Below are 6772 nucleotides of genomic sequence, written 5' to 3' on the forward strand. Positions count from 1 at the left end.
AAAACAAAGCCCAAAGCAAAGGCCTTGCAAGGAGAGGCAACAGGCCCACTGAGTGAACCTCAAAGCAGCCTGGTGCCCCCTTCTCCCAGGCCTTCAGAGATCCAGGGAGGACCTGAGTCCAGGACCACCTGCCTGGGCCTCACCTTGGTCGCACAGTGATCGCATAGCAGGCATTGCTGAGGAGTCTCACCGGTGTCTCCTCTCCTGAATGTTGTAATAAACCCTGTGCCACCCTTATGGGCTGTAGGGTCTGTTGACCTGGCCACGGACTGTGTGGCACAGTGGGAACAGCTGAAGGGAAAGCTGAAAGGAAAGCCTTTCTTGGGCTCATCTGTCATCTGTGGAGCAGGGGTAATAATAGGACTGGAGCTTCTGAGAGGCCAGCAGGGCCCACGTCCCTTCTGCCTCCTGAGGCACTAAGTGTAGTAAGAAATGAAGATGTCACCAAACAAGGGCATACAAAATGTGGCATATTTTAAACATTTCCATTTAATCAAGTGATGGTTTTATTATATTCAGCGAAGTATAGCACACTCTCCTTAAGCTACTTATAAGAAAACTATATAATTCACAAGGCACTTCAGGCAGTAAGATTCCAGAAGAGATGGAAGTTAGAGCTGTAAGAGCATCTTCGCCTTCCAGAACAATCCAGGTATCTCAGGGGCTGAGGCATGAATGCTCTTGGACACAAGGTCAGAGTCTCCCAAGAGAAGAGGCAGGGCCTCTACACAGCAGTCCCTGGTTTCCACCTCATGGCACGGAGAATTGGAGTTAATCCTGAGCACCACTCCAACATTACTTGATCACGATCATTGTCTCCATTTTCTCGTTTGTTAATTGGGGCAGGTTAAATGAGATGATGTATATGAAAACCTGTAAGACATTTCTAGCATATGGCAAATACTTCATAAGTACTTGTTTACCTAATTCTAATCTTAAACCACTTCTCTCCTGGCTCTCTTTCTTCCCACAGCAAGATCAGCACCCCCCTGTTAATACTTCTGTGCTAATTTTTAAATTTCAATTTTTTTTCTCAAAATTCATACTGATTTATAATACACTTACAGAAAAGTGCACAAAACATACAGACCATGAAACTACCACCCAGAGCAAGAAACGGAACACTGCCCTGGCGGGTGGCTCAGTTGGTTGGGGTGTCGTCCCATGCACCAAAAGGTTGTGGGTTCAATTCCCAATCAGTGCACATACCTAGGTGCATGTTTGATCCCCAGTGGGGGCGGGGGGTAACCGATCGATGTTTCTCTCACATAGATGTTTCTCTTTCTCTTTCCCTCCTCTCTTTCTACAAATCAATTAAAACATATCCTTGGGTGAGGATTATAAAAAGAAATAGAACATTGCCAGGCTCCTCCCAATCATTTCTCTCACCCTCCTCAAAACACCTGTTCTCCTGATGTCTAATCACATAGGCTGATTTTTGTCTGTTTCTGAGTGGGTTCCTTTGTGTCTGGCTTGTCTCACTCAACATGATGCTGCAAAACTCATTCATGCCCTTGTGGGCTGCTCCCTGCTGCATGGTACTCCATTGTATGGATATACTACACTTTATCCATTTTATTGTTTATAGACTCAAGTTTTTACAATTTTGTGTTATAACATGGCCAGGAACATTCTAGAACAAGTCCTTTGGTGCACCTGCGTGTACATTTCTTTTCATTTTTTGTTAATCCTCATCCGAGGATATTTTTCCATTGATTTTTAGAGGAAGTGGAAGGGAGAGGGAGAGACAGAGAGAAACTTTGATGTGAGACACATCAATTGGTTGCCTCCTGCACACACCCAGATCAGGGCCAGGGAACCTGCAACCAAGGTACGTGCCCTTGACCAGGTGCATTTTTCCACCCTTTTACTTTTAACTTATCCATGTAACTATAATGTTTTTTGGTGTTTTTTATGTGTGTAGTTATAAATATACTTGGGTTTTTCCCCCACCTCCCACTCCCAATCCTCCTGAAATTTGCTGCCTTTAATTGGTATGTTTAGACCATTTACATTTAATGTAATTATTGATAAGTTTAGATTTAGGCCTATCATTTTATTTATTTATTTATTTTTGTTTTCATTTGTTTGCTGTTCATTTCTTCTTTCCTGCATGCTTTTGAATTTTTTGAATAATTTTAGTGTTCCATTTTAATTCATCTATTGAGTTTTTGACTATGTCTCAACATTGTTTAGACTTTAGAACCTACTCTAGGAGTTACAATATACATAGTTAACTTTCCGGTCTACTCAGAATGAATATTTTGCCACTTCAAATAGAATGCAGAAACCTTATAACCATATGGGTCCCTCTACCTTTTTGCTTTCCAGGTATGTAGTTGTCATGTGTAATATATATATACGTGTGTGTATATATATATGTATATATATATATATGAATATATATAAATACATGTATTGAAAACCCCACCAAACAATATAATAATTTTTGCTTTCAACCATCATAACTATTTTAAATAACTAAGAGAAAAATCATCTATTCATTTACCCAGATATTTACCATTTCCGTTGCTGTTCCTTCATTCCTAATGTTCTAGCCTTCCCTCTGGTATCATTTCCCTTCTGTTTGAAGAGCTTCCTGTTGACAATGAATTCTTAGTTTTTCATTGGAGAATGTCTTTTGCAGCATTTTTATTGAGGTATAATTGACTTCAACATTAGTTTCATGTATACAACATTATTATTAAAAATTTGTATATATTGTGAAATGGTCACCACACAATTAGAGAATGTTTTTGTGTGTGATGAGAACTTTTAAGTTCACGCTCTTGGCAACTTTTAACTATGCAATAATAGTATTATTAACTATAGTCACTATGCTCTACATAATGAAATATGTGTTGCTTCACAAACTTGTGTGTTACCTTTGTGTGGGGCCAGACTACCTTTCCCAGCATTGTTCTAATTTTAGCTTGCGTGCTGCCTAAGTGAGCACAATCTGATACTGTCTTTATTTCACCTTTACTCCTCAAGAATATTTTTTACAGAATATAGAGTTCTGGGTTGACAGTTTTTTGTTGTTGTTGTTTTTTGTTTTGTTTTGGTCCTCCTCTGCCCCTTTTACTCAGAACTTTAAAAATGCTCTACTGGCCCTGGCCAGTGTGGCTCGGTTGATTGAGCCTCATCCCTGCCTGAAAGATTGCTGGTTAAATTCCCAGTCAGGGCACATGCCCAGGTTTCAGGTTTGATCCCCAGTCAGGGTATGTTTGGAGGTAGCCAATTAATGTTACACTCTCACATCTATGTTTCTCTCTCTCTCCCTCTCTCCCACTCCCTTCCTTTCTCTCTAAAATCAATAAAAGCATATTTAAATGCAAAAAATAAAAATGTTCTACTGCCTTCTGATTTCTGGTTTCTGAAGAGAAACTCACAGTCATGCTATTATTGTTCCTTATATTTAATGCATTGTTTTTCTCAGGCTTTCAAGATATTTTCTTTGTAGTTTATGATATGGTGGGCATGGATTTTCATGACCTTATTTTGTTTGGTGCCCCATGATCTTCTTGAGTCAGTAACTTTATATCTTTCATCAAATTTAAAAAGTTTTTAACCATTATTTAAAAAAAAATTTTTTTTTTGTACTAAGTTCTTTCTCTCCCCTACTGAGATTCTGATGACAAGAAAGTTAGGCCTTTGGCTATGGTCCCACAGGTTCCTGAGGCTTTGTTTTTCAACCTATTTCCTTTCTGTTGTTCAAATGGACCATTTATATTGATCCATAGGCTGGTTTATATTGACCTACCCATATGGAACTATTTAATTATCTGAAAATTCACTGACTCTATCATCTGCTTTCTGTTACTGAGTTCATCCAATGACTGTTTTAATTTTGGTTATTGTATTTTTTATTTTTATTTATTTATTTATTTATTTATTTATTTATTTATTTTTGTTAATCCTCATCCGAGGATATTTTTCCATTGATTTTTAGAGAGAGTGGAAGGGAGGGGAAGAGACACACAGAGAGAAACATCAATGTGAGAGTGACACATCAATTGGTTGCCTCCCACCCAAGACCAACTGTTACAGAAGACCGGAGAAAAAACCAAGCCACTCTTAGAGAAAGGGAGTTACATTTTAATTATGCACAGGCCCAGAGAAGAATATGTCTTTCAAATTCTGAGCCCCCCAACATGGAGGAAACCTTCTCTATTTATACTTTTTCCAGTCTTTTGTCTCCCAAATTTGGAATGAGACTTCCGGGCCTTCTGAGAAAGAAGGTCTGCGTGCTGGGAAGGAGCCATGAGACCATATCTCAAGGCCTGGCCTGGCGCCAGCACTGACAACTCTGTCTGGGGCATAGTTTATGGCCTCTCTGGAATGGGAGTAGTCTTATTTTCCTTATTATTTAAGCAAGCAAGCGTTTACAGAAGTCAAAATAGCAGGGTTAAAATTTCAAACAGCAGTTTTTATAGAAGATGGATGCTTCACAACCACAGCCGGGATGGAGCCTACAACCGAGGTACATGCCTTCGACCAGAATTGAACCTGGAACCCTTCAGTCCACAGGCCAATGCTCTATCCATTGATCCAAACCGGCCAGGGCTTACTTTTTATTTCTAAAACTTCAGTTTGGTTCTTCCTGTATCATCTATTTGTCTGATGAGACGATCTTTCTATTCCTTCCAAGGATTCTCACCTTATTTCCTGGGTCATGATTACAATAGCTGCTTCAACGTCTCAGTTCCAGCTGTGTCATCTGAGTCTCTTGATTGTCTTTTTGTCCTTTTCCTTGGAAGACATTAAGATTTTTCTAGGTCAAATACAAAATACTTTTGGATTGTATCCTGAGCATTTTCAATATTGGGTTTCATTTAAATCCTACGGAAATGTTGATTTTTTTTTTTTTTTTTTTTTAAATCAGCTTGGTTCGGTTCAGGTTGCCAGTTCCCATCTACCTTTTCTGGGCTATAACCACTAAATGATTTTGTTTTTAATCCTCACTCGAGGCTATGTTTTCATTGATTTTTTTTTTTTTGAGAGGGAGAGAGAGAGAAATATTGACATGAGAAACATCAATCAGTTGCCACCTGGATGCACCCCAACCAGGGATTGAACCCAAAACCTCATTTGGTGTATGGGAGGATACGCCAACTAACTGAGCCACCTGGTCAGGGCGGCAGTTTAGATTTTAGGCTTCACAGGGCTATTCCAATCTCTTTGGTTTAGGGCTTAAAGTTCACTTCCAAAATCCTTTGGGGTGAGTTCAGCCATTCTTACACTTCTTTTTTTTTTTTTTTTTAATTAAATCTTTATTGTTCAGATTATTACATTTGTTCCTCTTTTTTTTTCCCCCATAACTCCCCTCCTCCCAGCTCCCGCCCCATCCTCCGCCCTCACTCCCCACCCACTGTTCTCATCCATAGGTGCACGATTTTTGTCCAGTCTCTTCCTGCATCTCTCACACCCCTTTCCCCCCCAAGAATAGTCAGTCCATTCCCTTTCTATGTCCCTGATTCTATTATGATCACCAGATTATTTATTCACTTGATTCTTAGATTCACTTGTTGATAGATGCATACTTGTTGTTCATAATTTGTATCTTTACCTTTTTTTTTTCCTTCTTCCTCTTCTTAAAGGATACCTTTCAGCATTTCATATAATACTGGTTTGGTGGTGATGAACTCCTTTAGCTTTTCCTTATCTGTGAAGCTCTTTATCTGACCTTCCGTTCTGAATGATAGCTTTGCTGGATAAAGTAATCTTGGTTGTAGGTTCTTGGTATTCATCACTTTGAATATTTCTTGCCATTCCCTTCTGGCCTGCAAAGTTTCTGTTGAGAAATCAGCTGACAGTCGTATGGGTATTCCCTTGTAGGTAACTGGGTTTCTTCCTCTTGCTGCTTTTAAGATTCTCTCTTTGTCTTTTGCTCTTGGCATTTTAATTATGATGTGTCTTGGTGTGGTCCTCTTTGGATTCCTTTTGTTTGGGGTTCTCTGCGCTTCCTGGACCTGTAGGTCTATTTCTTTCACCAGGTGGGGGAAGTTTTCTGTCATTATTTCTTTAAATAGGTTTTCAATATCTTGCTCTCTCTCATCCTCTGGCACCCCTATAATTCTGATGTTGGTGCGCTTGAAGTTGTCCCAGAGGCTCCTTATACTATCTTCATATTTTCGGATTCTTTTTTCATTTTGCTTTTCCAGTTGGGTGTTTTTTGCTTCTTCGCATTTCGAATCTTTGACTTGATTCTTGCGCTCCTCTGGTCTGCTGTTGGGTGTCTGTATAATATTCTTTATTTCAGTCAGTGTATGCTTAATTTCTAGTTGGTTCTTTATCACAACATCGAGGGTCTCATTAGATTTCTTGAGGATCTCACTACATTTATCGGCGGTCTCACCAGTCTTTTCAAGGGCCTTACCAAGTTTATCGGCAGCTTCTAGACAGTTCTTAAGAGACCTTAAAAGTGTGGTTCTGAACTCAATATCCTCCATTGACAGTTTTGTCCTGTTTCTTTGTCTCCGCATTTTTTATGCTTTCTTGGTGCACCCCCTAGTGGTCTTTGTCCGCAGTCTTGTTGCCTTTAAGCCTTGATTGATGTCGGCAATACCGGGGTGATTTGACCTCCAGGCTAACTGGCTATGAGAGTCTGCTGTGTCTACAGTGGGAGGGCTTCTGTGCTGGATCTCTAGGGCGGTGCTAATCTAGCGTTTGCCTGAGGCTATCCGGCAAATGGTTCTGTGCAGGGCTTGGGCGGGGCGGGTCCCCGGGGATCTACAGGGCAGGCGGAACAAGCAGTTATGGCGACTCTCAG

The sequence above is a fragment of the Myotis myotis genome, unplaced genomic scaffold (assembly GCF_014108235.1).
Source record: "Myotis myotis isolate mMyoMyo1 unplaced genomic scaffold, mMyoMyo1.p scaffold_m19_p_71, whole genome shotgun sequence".
In the NCBI taxonomy this organism is placed as follows: domain Eukaryota; kingdom Metazoa; phylum Chordata; class Mammalia; order Chiroptera; family Vespertilionidae; genus Myotis; species Myotis myotis.